Source organism: Periplaneta americana, chromosome 3, assembly GCF_040183065.1.
Source record: "Periplaneta americana isolate PAMFEO1 chromosome 3, P.americana_PAMFEO1_priV1, whole genome shotgun sequence".
Classification (NCBI taxonomy): Eukaryota; Metazoa; Arthropoda; class Insecta; order Blattodea; family Blattidae; genus Periplaneta; species Periplaneta americana.
Window position 1 is genome coordinate 10,437,649 of NC_091119.1, and position 15,558 is coordinate 10,453,206.

A 15,558-nucleotide genomic window follows, 5' to 3' on the forward strand; every position below is an offset into this window, starting at 1 on the left:
GCATTTCACCGACAGAAATTGGGCTTTAAGCTCTCATTAAACTGTATTTAAGTTAATTGGTCAATATTTGGTCATTTAAATAATTAATCCTGCATTAACGACAATAATTTTCATCATGACGAGGACAAAGATGGACTTGAAATTTAAAAAAGATTTCTCACCAAGACGGGCAAAGATAATTTCCGAAAGAGAAGATTATTTTAATGCAATGGACGAAAAAGATTTGGAAATGCGGTTTAGGCTAAGCAAGACACAAGCATGATATATTTTGAATAGTACAGAATGTGATTTTGAATTTCCAACCGATAGTTAAGTACTTCATAACATTATTTAAATAAAATACATTTATGGAAGAAACGTTTAATCAAACTACAGTTGTCTGAAATACAGAAACTAAAGTAATATGAATAACATATTTATCCTATAGGCCTAATATTACATTTGAATGCATTAGAATAGCGTAAACCGAGAGAATATCATCGAAATGATAGCCGTCCAAATCTTGGATTTAAAATATCGGCATCCTAATCAATTCAAGTGAACAAAAAGAAAATGTAAATTAATGTTTAAAAAATACATAATGAAATTTAAAAAAATAATATTCTGCGACAAGATGTGGTGGCTATCAAAACGATAAAAATGTATTGAAAATAAATAATATACATTGAATATTATAAGGATGAATAGAGATGGTGATTGATGATGTTCAGTGAAGATTTTAAAATGGTTGATGCAATTGTCTGAAGAGTCTTATCAGGAACCTTTAATTTTCTGAGGATCTCCAATGTAAATTTGGGAATTGTTCCTCGCGTACCAAACATAAGTCCAATGACATTCCAATCTTGAATATTATATTTATGACTGAGATCATCACAGCATGGAAGGTAAATAGTGCGTTTCTCTTCATGTACCTGCTTTGGTTGATCTTCATTAATTTCGAACCTTACAGTGGGGTCAAGAATGAGACCAGTTTTTTTATCTCGGTCAATTATTATGATGTCAGCACGCCGTGTAGATCCTTCCATTGAACTTTCTCATATACTTCGCATTCACCATGTTCCCTTAATCTGTTAGCAATTATTGAGCGGACTGTGTTATGTCTGTCAATTCGCAGTAATTCACCCTGAGGCAAAAACCTAGCACGTGGGGTAACGTCTTTTCATTTTGCCTGTTGCATGATATTTCCTTGCATCTACTTTCATATTATCCCGATTTTGTCTTCAATATTGCTCAAGACATTGAGATGAAATTTTCTTGTATTGAAATCTCTTTCTACTTATTTCCAATCTTTCTTCTTTTCTTCTAAACTCTTCCCATACGACTTTTCGTTTTCGATGATTTTAATATGTTTTGTGATTATCTCTGTTTATGACGTAATTTTTATTGTCGTAATATAACAAATGAACTCACTATATAGGTCACTGATTACATTAACAAGGCACATGGCCTTCGGAATTACTATTTTACTATGATTCGGAAGGCCGTGATGACTTAAATGGGAATTAAATTAAGTTTGGTGAAATGTAAACGAATTAAATACGATTTAACTTCTATATTTAAGTTAATACAATTAGTTAATTGTGGATTAGTAATATGTTGGTGAAATCGACCCTAAGTTATGTAGAAGGTTGAAGAAAATATGCAACAAGACATTTCGAACATTTCACAAGAAGCGATTTGTCGAGTATTTCAAAGCAATGTTCCGAGATATAAAAAATGAACTGAAGCGGAAGGAATAGGTTTACACTTTGAACATCTCTTGTGATACAGGTGCGATTCACTTGTAATATTTCAAAGTCATTTATAAACATTTCCCCTGCTAAACAGGTTTCTTAAACTAAATTTACTAAAGCAGAAGCGGCGGACGATTTCGCGGTAAGTATGCTAGACGTAGTATAACAGAAAATCAGCTGAATTTGTGGTATGAGTGAAGTGTCATATACAGAGGGCTCTGTATTATATCATAGGCCTACATAATAGTGTAGTTCTCAGCAGTTTAATGATCACCGTGCGCTCTGAGAAAGGATCCGAGAATGAGTAATTCTTTCGGTGTTCTCAGATAGGCCTATTCATCCGTGCTTAGTGTAATGCAAGTTATTGTGTTTCTTTTATTATCTTTCAAACCCGGTCGAGAGCGTAGTCAAAATGGCCAATACAAGCGTCTGAACAAGGGGCTTTCTTTAACAAGAGGGATGATGAACATTTATCCTTTTTAGCACATGGATAATAGAGTATACTTTTCATTATTATTATTATTATTATTATTATTATTATTATTATTATTATTATTATTATTATTATTATTATTATATATTAGAGCATATATTCATGTATAACCTTACGTATTTCTTTCCCAAGAAGACACTCTCTTCTCTTCTCGTCTCCCTCGCCCGCTGGGGCAGCGTCTTCCAGAAACCAGCTGGTCACTAGGGAGCGAGCCCAGCACGTGCCCGATAATTGCACGTGTCTTGTTCCTAAAATTGACATATGTGTAGCGAAGTAGCCCCGAGAGGGACCTATTTGCATTTACTACACAAACTACTTCTTCAATGCCAATGACTCACAGGTGCAATCTCCCTTTATCTCGATTTGGAGAACAACAAAGCATCCACACGCCACGTAGCGCGTTTCATAACCCAGCAGGACCGGTCTGAAACATGTGCTCTGACGAAGCAATCACTAGAGAACTAGACCCTGCTTTAAGGACACAATTTTGTAAGAGTATAGTCCTGGATACTGCATTATTATATTACATTACATTATATTATATTATATTATATTATATTATATTATATTATATTATATTATATTATATTATATTATATTATATTATATTATATTACATTACATTATATTATATTACATTATATTATATTATATTATATTATATTATATTATATTATATTATATTATATTATATTATATTATATTTTACTATATTATATTATGTTTTGTTATGTTTATTTATTTACTTATTTAATTATTTACTTATTTATTTACTTATTTACTTATTTATTTATTTATTTACTTATTTATTTATTTACTTATTTATTTACTTAGCTATTTATTTACTTATTTATTTATTTACTTAGTTATTTATTTATTTACTTATTTATTTATTTACTCATGTATTTATTTACTCATTTATTTATTTATTTATTTAATTACTTATTTATTTACTTACTTATTTATTTACTTATTTACTTATTCACTTTTTTACTTATTCACTTATTTATTTATTTACTTATTTGCTCATTTATTTATTTACTTATTTATTTATTTACTTATTTATTTAATTACTTATTTATTCATTTAGTTATTTACTTATTTATTTATTTCCTTATTTATTTACTTATTTACTTATTTATTTATTTATTTGTTTACTTAGTTATTTATTTATTTATTTACTTATTTACTTATTTATTTATTTACTTATTTATTTACTTAGTTATTTATTTACTTATTTATTTATTTATTTATTTATTTATTTATTTACTTATTTATTTACTTATTTATTTAATTACTTATTTATTTACTTATTTATTTACTTATTCACTTTTTTACTTATTCACTTATTTATTTATTTATTTATTTATTATTTATTTTACTCCAATTTTACAGAGAACCCTATTTTACCTGAGATAGTTACATATGTTAGGGTTATAAATACATTATTATAATATTTATATAACATTGATTAATTAAATCTCCTATTGAATTAATCTTATGTTTCAATTATGGAATTAGTAAAATTTTACAAATCTATAAATTCAGCAAATCTGTACAACGTTTTATAATTTATATACATGAATGAATGAAATGAAATGAGATGAAAGTAAATACTAAAATACAATCTTATATTTCAATTAACAAGTTTCATGAAATATATACTACTCGTATATTATAACCTAATCAAACAACTTATCCTAATATTCACTAGAATCATTCTAGTAGAATGCAATTTAAATTTCTGTGGGTTGAAATTTCTGAAGACGTTACACAGTTTTCCGTAAAACAATGTTGTTACAAGCAGTTTCTAAATTTTATACAACAAATCCTTCGCTCTTTCCGTGAAATACAACCACAAGACATTTTCTGAATACATTTGTACAGTCTTCAATAAACGCCATTCTTTAAAACGAGTGTATGCACCTTCATATAATCTTCTAGATCTTTCCGGCAGTAAACCAGAAACTGCCTCACAAGTAGCATATGTTATTTCTTTTGGCTCTTCAAAACTACCCATTTTGCATTGCACATACAAATCCTAACAATACAATCAATATAAACAGAAGAACGTTGCTATGACATTTCCTTTGCATTAGTGCATATACCCTCAATAAAAATAGTTCCGACAAACTTCAATAAAGAAAAATAAAATAAATTATGCTACAATTTAGTCGCGGCCTTAGAAAAAATAGTGTATATAGCCTATATGTTACCACGGGATCGAAGCAGATTTTCTCCTCAGTACATTTGGAACCACCAATATTATGTACCTCGCGGAAAATCATGCGTTTTTCTCCCTTACTTATTATATACTATTTATTTCCAACCTTTCTTCTTATCATCTAAAGTTCGCCCATCCATCTTTTTGTTTTCGATGATCTTCTGTTTATGACGACGTAATATAACAAATGAACTCAACATAAAGGTCACTACTTACATTAACAAGACAAATGAACTCCGAAATTACGATTTTATTATTATTCCGAAGGCCGATGACTTAATTGAGAATTAAAATAATTGACTTTATTTTAAATGCGTATTAGTTTGGTGAAATGTAAATGAATTAAATATGATTTAACTTCCATATTTAAGTTAAATTACAGTTAGTTAATTGTGGATTAGTAACATGTTGGTGAAATCGGCCCTAAGACATTAACAGGCTGAGATATGAAACACGCTCAGAGGAAATCATTCCGTAAAACTGGGCCGCCCACGTATCTCTGGGGGGAGGAAGTAGCGCCGACACGGGGATTTTGTGTTGCTGAGGTCTAATTGCACTCCCGACCCTCTCAAGATCCGAGCATCAGGGCCCCGGGATCGGAGTAGCAGATGTCGCTATTGTTTCAGGAACACGGACTGAAGAAACTGTTTAACGAAAAGAAGGCGTTTCGTTGTGAGAGCAAAACACTCCCCGCTTTCTCATTCAGGAATGCCACCTGTTTCTAATACATGGACATCCCTGAAATTCACTTCAGTATGTTTCTTCCAATATACATCAAAAGACGGAAAGAAACTGGTAGAAAAAAATGCTCCGAAAGAAATTATCCCACCGACGCTTCTTTGTCATAGACAGGCTTCGAGACTTTGGACCGATACAATAAGTTTACTGTGCATGCACTATAGGTTGTTGACTCGCTGCAGGTAGATAGAGATGTGTTGAGGTAACAACGTTGCTGTTTAGAGTAGAGTACGGTAGTATGGGGAAACACACACATATGTACATTGTGAAAGGAAATATACGTTACACAATGATAATGTCAAAAGAATGTGAAAAGCATTTATTCTCCTGTCTTTTATAAGCATTTGTGTTTAATTATACACAGTGTTAATGGTGGAAATAAGCATGTAGCAATTTTAATTTCTTCATTATCCTATTGGTCGTCTTTAGGAAGTGTAGTTACAGTACCGAATTGCAATGTACCACAAGATGCATTCTCAGTGTCTCAAACGTAAATCTTCTTCGGTTATCTGCCAAAGTTTGTACTGTAGAAAGCTGCTCTCTACGTCGCATGACGTGGCAGGAGTAAAACGAAAAAACCTAACATCATTGCAGTCTCTAAGAGACAGTCCTTTATTCTCGGGTGACTATGTCCACTAATTTGCTGTTTATGTTACACAATATTCCACATCCGTTATTTTTACATAAAATTGATTTCCTCTTCTGTTTTACACGTTCAGTAACCGGTGTACTTGGTGTCTCATTAATTCTCTGCATCATTTTCTAAATTAATTTGAGAGCTTCCGGCATCTCTTGCTCTGACTTTTCTAACCGTGTAATAATTTCAGACACAGTTTGTATGAAAACCAAATTATTCGTCAGAACCTTCAAATCGACAGCGTTTTCCTTTGCGTATTTGTTGGCATTCATTCTACAGTACCCCCACCCACTGTACGCTTTACCACTATATTCAGTACGCCGTTATGCGGATTTCCCATTGAACTACTCTATCGGGTCCGAAGTCTCGAAGCCTGGTCATAGGCGTCGGAATAATTATAATCCCTATTCCTTTCCAAGTCATAATCTGATTCACTTAAATATATTATTATTATTATTATTATTATTATTATTATTATTATTATTATTATTATGTACTAAGTAGCTGTTTAAATTTTTTTATATATGGGCTATTCCATATGAAATCGATCAGTAAAAAACCTCGCATTTTTTATACTCTCATTTTTTCCCTACTTATACAAGGTGCTGAGGAGAGTGCATTTTCAAAAATATACTATCGAAAGTCAAACGGTTTTCGTATTATTGAGCGACAAATTTAGTGTATTTTATAAAACAAGCCTCTTTCAGCGCTCAGAACTCTGGAACCATTTACTGCAGAACATTCAACGAGAGCTTATTTTGAAGCTGACATTTGGTAGGTTGTGATAAGAGGTAATCCTTATTTTTATTGTACACAGAGAGACAGATAATCTGATTTTACTTACTTTTAGGCTTTTTGGCCATTTTTAAAAATGTAAAATAAAAATTGAGAAAAAACCTTGCATTATTAAGATGGATTCGGCATTGTTTGCTTAGTGGCATGGCAATAAGTTTCGAGGGTATTAAATAGATTATTTTCACACGCCTAGACTTGAACGGCGCAGTACCGCATACACTGGCCAAGAGATTAAGATAAGCGAGCGTTGGGCGTCATTTTACTCCTGTGTTTATGAAAACCTGTGATAAAGCTAGCACAGCCATGCGCTGCTAGATGACACATCACGTGTTTGTCTCCTGGCCTTGCTTGTCTCGGCTAGCTCCCGTCTCACAGTCAGCTGGTTAGTTCACGCGCGTACTATTCATTTCCTTTATTTGATATTTTCAATACTTTCTTATCAACATACCATCAGTAAAAAATATGTGTTTATTTGTACTTTCAATGCGGAATCTAACTATACATTTTTTAAATATTTTTTCGGTGGCAAAGGCGTCTTAATGAGGAAAAATCTAAATTTCTACATTTCCATAAAAAGTAAGAAAATATGTTTACATGTCAATATAAACTAATTTCTCAGCATCAAAATAAACCATGATTTTGATCATTGGGTGAACGGGTTTCGGAGCTACAACAGTTTAAAGTTGCTAATTTTATGAAAATACGATAAATTTAAATATTTAAATTTAAACACTATGAAATTCTGATGCCTTAAACTTTGCACAAAGCATTATATCACAGTTCTATACGTACAAAAAAAGGTTTTATTGTATTCAGAAATTGTAAGGTCAATTTTCTCTATATTTCGGTCGATTTGAGATGGAATAGCTCATATGCACGAACTTGATTCTTAACGAAGTTAAAGAGAACCTACTGGTGTATAACAACCCATGACAATACAGCATAACAATGTCGAGTTTGCATAGAATAAATAAATCTGCATTCTCTACCGGGACTCGAAATCAGTCCACTGGATAGGGAACATTAAACGTTACTACTAGGTAGGCTAGCTTCTATATTGTAAAAAATAGAAACCACTGACCTACAGAGCAAGGCAGATGGATTGAATATATTAGCATAGTCATAATTTATAAACACTGCATATAATTAATATTTCAACCTCATCAAGGTCCTTTGAAACGAAATGGAAGAATACACATCTATGTAGCAGTAAATTAATATATTTTATATTAACTGCTCCATAACGAGATAAAGTCTAGTTGGAAAGAGACTTGTCCTTAATATTTAAAGAGAAAATTGGAATTGTCATCTATTATGTTGCAGCAAGACGAGGGCGTCACCTGTTTCTGTGAGTGTGGAGATACTTTGCATGAGATACAATTTATAATGCCCCGAGAAGAATCGCTCAGAGGGACAGACGATATCATTAAAAACGGCTCAGCACCTGTTGGGCTCACAGCTGCCTTCTTCGGATGCTACTCGACTTTTAACGGTCATGGCAGAAGGGGAATGGATCTGCGGCGGAATTCACGTCGTGTCGTGTGGGAAACATAACTTGCAGTTTCCGTCCATGGACAAATACGAAACGAGAATGTTGTGTGATATCTAATTTATTACAACTTTTAACAGTGTTGGGAATTGTTATGCATCACTATTATTATTATTATTATTATTATTATTATTATTATTATTATTATTATTATTATTATTATTATTAGTATGACTCGGTTAAGAGAGAAGTTTTATATAATATTCTTATTGAATTTGGTATTCCCAAGAAACTAGTTCGATTAATTAAAATGTGTCTTAGTGAAACTTACAGCAGAGTCCGTATAGGCCAGTTTCTATCTGATGTTTTTCCAATTCACTGCGGGCTAAAGCAGGGAGATGCACTATCACCTTTACTTTTTAATTTCGCTCTAGAATATGCCATTAGGAAAGTTCAGGATAACACAGGGGGTTTGGAATTGAACGGGTTACATCAGCTGCTTGTCTATGCGGATGACGTGAATATGTTAGGAGAAAATCCACAAACAATTAGGGAAAACTCGGAAATTCTTGTTGAAGCAAGTAGAGCGATAGGGTTGGAAGTAAATCCCGAAAAGACTAAGTATATGATTATGTCTCGTGACCAGAATATTGTACGAAATGGAACTATAAAAATTGGAGATTTATCCTTCGAAGAGGAGAAAAATTCAAATATCTTGAAGCAACAGTAACAAATATAAATGATACTCGGGAGGAAATTAAACGCAGAATAAATATGGGAAATGCCTGTTATTATTCGGTTGAGAATCTTTTGTCATCTAGTCTTCTGTCAAAAAGTCTGAAAGTTAGAATTTATAAAACAGTTATATTACCGGTTGTTCTGTATGGTTGTGAAACTTGGACTCTCACTTTGAGAGAGGAACAGAGATTAAGGGTGTTTGAGAATAAGGTTCTTAGGAAAATATTTGGGGCTAAGAGGGATGAAGTTACAGGAGAATGGAGAAAGTTACACAACGCAGAACTGCACGCATTGTATACTTCACCTGACATAATTAGGAACATAAAATCCAGACGTTTGAGATGGGCAGGACATGTAGCACGTATGGGCGAATCCAGAAATGCATATAGAGTGTTAGTTGGGAGGCCGGAGGGAAAAAGATCTTTGGGGAGGCCGAGACGTAGATGGGAAGATAATATTAAAATGGATTTGAGGGAGGTAGGATATGATGGTAGAGACTGGATTGATCTTGCTCAGGATAGGGACCAATGGCGGGCTTATGTGAGGGCGGCAATGAACCTACGGGTTCCTTAAAAGCCAGTAAGTAAGTATTATTATTATTATTATTATTATTATTATTATTATTATTATTATTATTAGAATAAGTTCTGACTATTATTCGCTGACGATCTTAAAATTTTTCGAAAAATCAATAGTGTTACCGACAGTCAATTTCTTCAGGATGACATTAATTCAATTACCAATTGGTCAGTTGATAACGGGATGATGATTAATGAATCCAAAACTTACGTAATATCATTTTCAAGAGAAACCTCTACACTAAAATATAACTATCATCTAAAAATGTATTAATTAACAGAAAAGATTGTATTAGAGACCTCGATGTATTAATTGACAATAAATTATATTTTCACAGCCACATTGATTATATTTATAACCATGCAATAAGATTGTTAGGAATAATTCGGTCAATTACTTATTCTTTTTCAACGCCTGACTCTCTTTTAATACTATACTATACATTAGTGAGATCGAAACTCGAATATGCATCTGTAGTTTGGAACTCTATTACTAGTTCTGATTCGGCAAAACTGGAAAACATTCAAAGGAAATTTATTTCATTATGTTCGTACAGATTCCTGCCTAATAACTCTGAGTATAACTATGATAAAAAATGCGAGTACTTTAAATGTCGAGTCCACACCTGTGGAGTAACGGTCAGCGCGTCTGGCCGCGAAACCAGGTGGCCCGGGTTCGAATCCCGGTCGGGGCAAGTTACCTGGTTGAGGTTTTTTCCGAGGTTTTCCCTCAATCCAATACGAGCAAATGTTGGGTAACTTTCGGTGCTGGACCGCGGACTCATTTCACCGGCATTATCACCTTCATTTCATTCAGACGCTAAATAACCTAGATGTTGATACAGCGTCGTAAAATAACCTAATAAAAATTTAAATGTCGAAGCCTGTATGCCAGACGTCATGATCTCGATTACTTATTCTTATGTAAGATCCTTAAAGGTGACATTAATTATCAATTTTTCTTAAACAGTGTCAGCCTTCGTATTCCTATGAAGGACATGAGACATCACAAACTCTTCTATATTAGAAATTCTAGATCTTCCTCGTCTGTCTCCAGATGTATTAGACATGCTAACTTACATGTAGGCGATTTCGATCCATTCAATGTATAGAAGTATTAGAATATGGCAATGTCTTTGCTAATATTATTTGCATAATCCTTATACACAAATTGGTAGTAAGAATCAACTCCTTTCTCTAATATTTTGTAGTATTAATTCTTGTAAATTAATTATTGTAATCTGTGTTCTTTATTTTGTTGTTAACTCAAGTATTTAATTTGTACCATAGTTGTTGACGTCGTACAAAATTTTGTCCAATATTCTTTTGAGAAGATTAACTCCGTACGTAGATGAAATTATTGGGGATCATCAGTGCGGTTTTCGGCGTAATAGATCGACTATTGATCAGATTTTTTGTATTCGACAGATAATGGAGAAAAATGGGAGTATAAGGGTACATTACATCAGTTATTCATAGATTTCAAAAAGGCATATGACTCGGTTAAGAGGGAAGTATTATATGATATTCTTATTGAAACTAGTTCGATTAATTAAATGTGTCTCAGTGAAACATACAGCAGAGTCCGTATAGGTCAGTTTCTATCTGATGCTTTTCCAATTCACTGCGGGCTAAAGCAGGGAGATGCACTATCACCTTTAGTTTTTAACTTTGCTCTAGAATATGCCATTAGGAAAGTTCAGGATAACAGGCAGGGTTTGGAATTGAACGGGTTACATCAGCTTCTTGTCTATGCGGATGACGTGAATATAGTATGTTGGGAGAAAATACACAAACGATTAGGGAAAACACGGAAATTTTACTTGAAGCAAGTAGAGCGATCGGTTTGGAAGTAAATCCCGAAAAGACAAAGTATAAGATTATGTCTCGTGACCAGAATATTGTACGAAATGGAAATATAAAAATTGGAGATTTATCCTTCGAAGAGGTGGAAAAATTCAAATATCTTGGAGCAACAGTAACAAATATAAATGACACTCGGGAGGAAATTAAACGCAGAATAAATATGGGAAATGCGTGTTATTATTCGGTTGAGAAGCTCTTATCATCCAGTCTGCTGTCCAAAAATCAGAAAGTTAGAATTTATAAAAGAGCTATATTACCGGTTGTTCTGTATGGTTGTGAAACTTGGACTCTCACTCTGAGAGAGGAACATAGGTTAAGGGTCTTTGAGAATAAGGTGCTTAGGAAAATATTTGGGGCTAAGCGGGATGAAGTTAGAGGAGAATGGAGAAAGTTACACAACACAGAACTGCACGCATTGTATTCTTCACCTGACATAATTAGGAACATTAAATCCAGACTTTTGAGATGGGCCGGGCATGTAGCACTTATGGGCGAATCCAGAAATGCATATAGAGTGTTAGTTGGGAGACCGGAGGGAAAAAGACCTTTAGGAAGGCCGAGACGTAGATGGGAGGATAATATTAAAATGTATTTGAGGGAGGTGGGGTATGATGATAGAGACTGGATTAATCTTGCTCAGGATAGGGACCGCTGGCGGGCTTATGTGAGGGCGGCAATGAACCTTCGGGTTCCTTAAAAGCCATTTGTAAGTAAGTAAGTTGTTCATTTTAATGTATTAATTGTATCACTGTCCTGGACTTTTATTGGCCAATGGCTGTTGTCCAGCACATAAATATCAATAAATAAATAAATTATTATTATTATTATTATTATTATTATTATTATTATTATTAGATTTAATTTTAATTGTTTTAAATTGAACGACTTTGCCTCATTGTGTGAAATTGTATCTGAAAGCTTCCATTTAGATGTTGAAGTCCGATTGCCATGATGTCCTCAATTTTATATTTAAAAATATGGTAACTCTATCTAGTGTGGATCTTCTAGAGCAAAATACGCTTTGAGTTCCCAGTAGAAATGCTTCTGCTTTGTTTTAACCTGTTGTTTATAATTTTAGACTAGATCCTACATCAGGACACTAAATTCCCTGATAATAGCTGCAATCTAAATTATCTCCTTTATTAAATATTGATATAACAAGTGAATGTGACCAATAAATAGGGACCTGTCTCGTTAGGTAGCCTATATTAGGGTCAATAGACGTAATTTGAGTAGAATGCCACCATACTTAAATAATCAAGTATCAGTAAAGCTTCCTAGATACTATCGATATGTAGGCCTACTACACAAAAGGCAATATTATCAACAATGTAAAATGTTCATATGTTTTCAAAACCCTAGTCTTCATCTGATGTGTCAGATGAATGTTTCATAACAGCTGTCCAGAAAATATTAAGAGAGACTGAAAACATTTCTTCATGAATCAAAATTAAAGGGCTAATATACATTTTAGGATGTATCAAATTGATTGTGATTATATGATCTTATTAAAAGAATCAAACTGTACGTAAATGTGTTTATAATTTAGGCTTATATCTTAGTATATTACCTAATTTTGAATACTTTGAAAATTGTAAAAACAAAACTCACATCTTAACCTGTAATTTTAATCAGGAAGGCTAAACATGCTCCACTGATGTTCCTGTAACATAACTTCCATGGACATTACTTAACATTTTGGACCACAAGTACAAAAAGATAGACTTCTAACAAGATTATGGAAAGATCTCAATATGTTATGAACGGTGAAGTTGTACAATTATGTGAATATGTAAAAAATCGTTTGTATTTTTCTACACTGCCATCAAGGAAAGTAATCAAGTCAACTTCTGATACGCATTTCTTCACAAGTGATGGTGAATTTGTTTACGCAAATTATTATTCGGACTTTGGCCCATTAAACTTGGGTTGTCTATATAGATACTGCGTAAAATTAAATACAAAACTAAAATGTCTTGCTTCGACAAAGAAAAAAATTATCCATTACACATCGTCAAATCCTCAGAAAAGAGTAAATGCTGCTTTTCTCATTGCTTCTTATGCTGTGATATACTTGAAAATGACACCGAAGCAAGCCTACAAGCCATTGCTATCCGACAACTATGCTTTCCTTCCATTTCGAGATGCGTCTACTGGTAATCCAACATATCACATTCGTCTTATAGATTGTCTTGGAGGAATTTATAGGTAAGTAATTCAAATTATTTTAAATAATACGTGTTTAGAAAAACATTCATTATGGGGAAGTCAAGTGGCTCAGTTGGTAGAGCAACTGGCTATGTACTGGAAAGTCCTGGATTCAATTCTGGGTGGTGGTGGGATTTTTTTCGTTGTCAAACTTCCAGAACGGCCCAAGGGTCCTCTCAAATTCCTGTCTTTCTCAGGGATAAAAAGGCTGTCAGAGCATGGTGCCGACAATACTTCATTCTAGTGTCGAGGTCCTAAAACAATGGAGCACTATCACCATACTGCCCACGTGTCTGAAAGGGAAACCTTTACCTTTATTCATTATGGTAATCTAATGGTATACATATTAGTACATTATGCAACGAGTCTATAATGGTAGTAATTAAGACGCGAGTATGTTTATGAAACGAGCGCGAGTTTCATAATTTTCATAATTTTATGCTCGACCATATTTATGACTTGAAATTATTCATAAGTATTCATGTTATTCTTATCTGACTGGGGAGCGGAAGTGACCTTGTGCAATATCTCGTAAATTGTGAAATGTGCGCAGACGCGAAAGTATTGATGTTTTCCGAGAAACAAATGTCATTGACCTTGATATAATCTAGAGGGTAAAATAAACATTAATCTTGATATAACCTTGAAATTGATTTAGACATTGAAAAACGAGATGACAAATTGAATTTATTTGAATATTATTTACAATTAACGCTAATTATTATAGTAACAGAACATAACCTTCTGCGACAGTATTGGATTTCCAGCCTCCGTGACGTTTCGCTAGTTGTCTTTCGATTGCATATCCGAGAATAATCGATACTTGCGCTTTCATATTGCTACAATGGTGTTTTCTGATTGGTGGAACACCTGAACTATAATGAATAGGTGTACTTTAATGAGGTCCATTAAAGGGCTGCTACCAGGTGTATAATTACTGCATTTCGGCATGGTTGAGCATAAACATACATAATGTTCTGCCAAATGGCAGATCTTTCACTGTAAACCTAACATTCTCCAATCTTTTCTATTTTCTGCCTTCCTCTTTGTCTCCGCATATGATCCATAGCCTATATGTCGTCTATCATCTGATATCTTCTTCTGCCTCGAACTCTTATCTAATTCACCATTCCTTCCAGTGCATCCTTCAGTAGTCAGTTTCTTCTCAGCCAGTGAACCAACCAATTCCTTTTTCTCTTCCAAATCAGCTTCAGCATCATTATTTCTTCACCCACTCTTTCCAACACAGCTTCATTTCTTAATCTGTCTGTCCATTATCCTTCTCCATATCCACATTTCAAAGGCTTCTAGTCGTTTCTCCTCGTTTTGGTGTAATGTCCATGCTCTCGCCCCCATACAATGTCACACTCCACACAAAGCACTTCACTAGTCTCTTCCTTAGTTCTTTTTCGAGAGGTCCGCAGAAGATGCTCCTTTTTCTATTAAGGGGAGAGGATGGTATTTTTTAAACTTTTTTTCCTATTTGGTGTAAAATATTAATTTTTTTGTATGTAGAGAGCTCATACCTGTGGCAACTCAACCAAATAATAATATTTTGAAAAAAAAAAAAATTATTTGTGGGCCCAAATTTGAAAAAAAATATACCCAATGCAGGATTGTACTAAAACCGATATATCTAAACCCGATATATCTAAACCATTTTTAAAGATAGATTCAAACAGTTTTTTGCAATGTATTTGCAAAAGCATGTTCTACAAACTATCTGTAACAGAATTTTGATATTAGTCCCTACGTTTGTAAAATAAACAATTAAAATTTAATAACAATTTTCTGATTTCCTTTCTTGCAAACAAACGGACGTATTTTCAAAATGAAATCAAGTAACAAAATTCTGTTACAGAGAAAAGTTTCCTATTAGTCTAAAGAATGTGTGTTCTAAATTTCATGCATGTATCTTAAATAGTTCAGAAATTATATCCATTTTTGTCTGGCATGTAGCAAAAAAAAATGAAGTTACTGGAAACCGATAAAAGCGGGCGTGTGATTTAAAAATCCATAACGCAGGAAGTTTAAAAATAACGTCTCAACATCCGATAAG

The 15,558-nt window shown here is 33.3% G+C and overlaps 1 protein-coding gene across 1 annotated transcript in view; it reads left to right on the forward strand.

The window, feature by feature from the left end:
* The window catches only part of LOC138695970 (uncharacterized), a 57,906-nt gene that overhangs the window by 22,830 nt on the left and 19,518 nt on the right, over positions 1–15,558 (forward strand). The gene's annotated exons all lie outside the window — the stretch shown is intronic.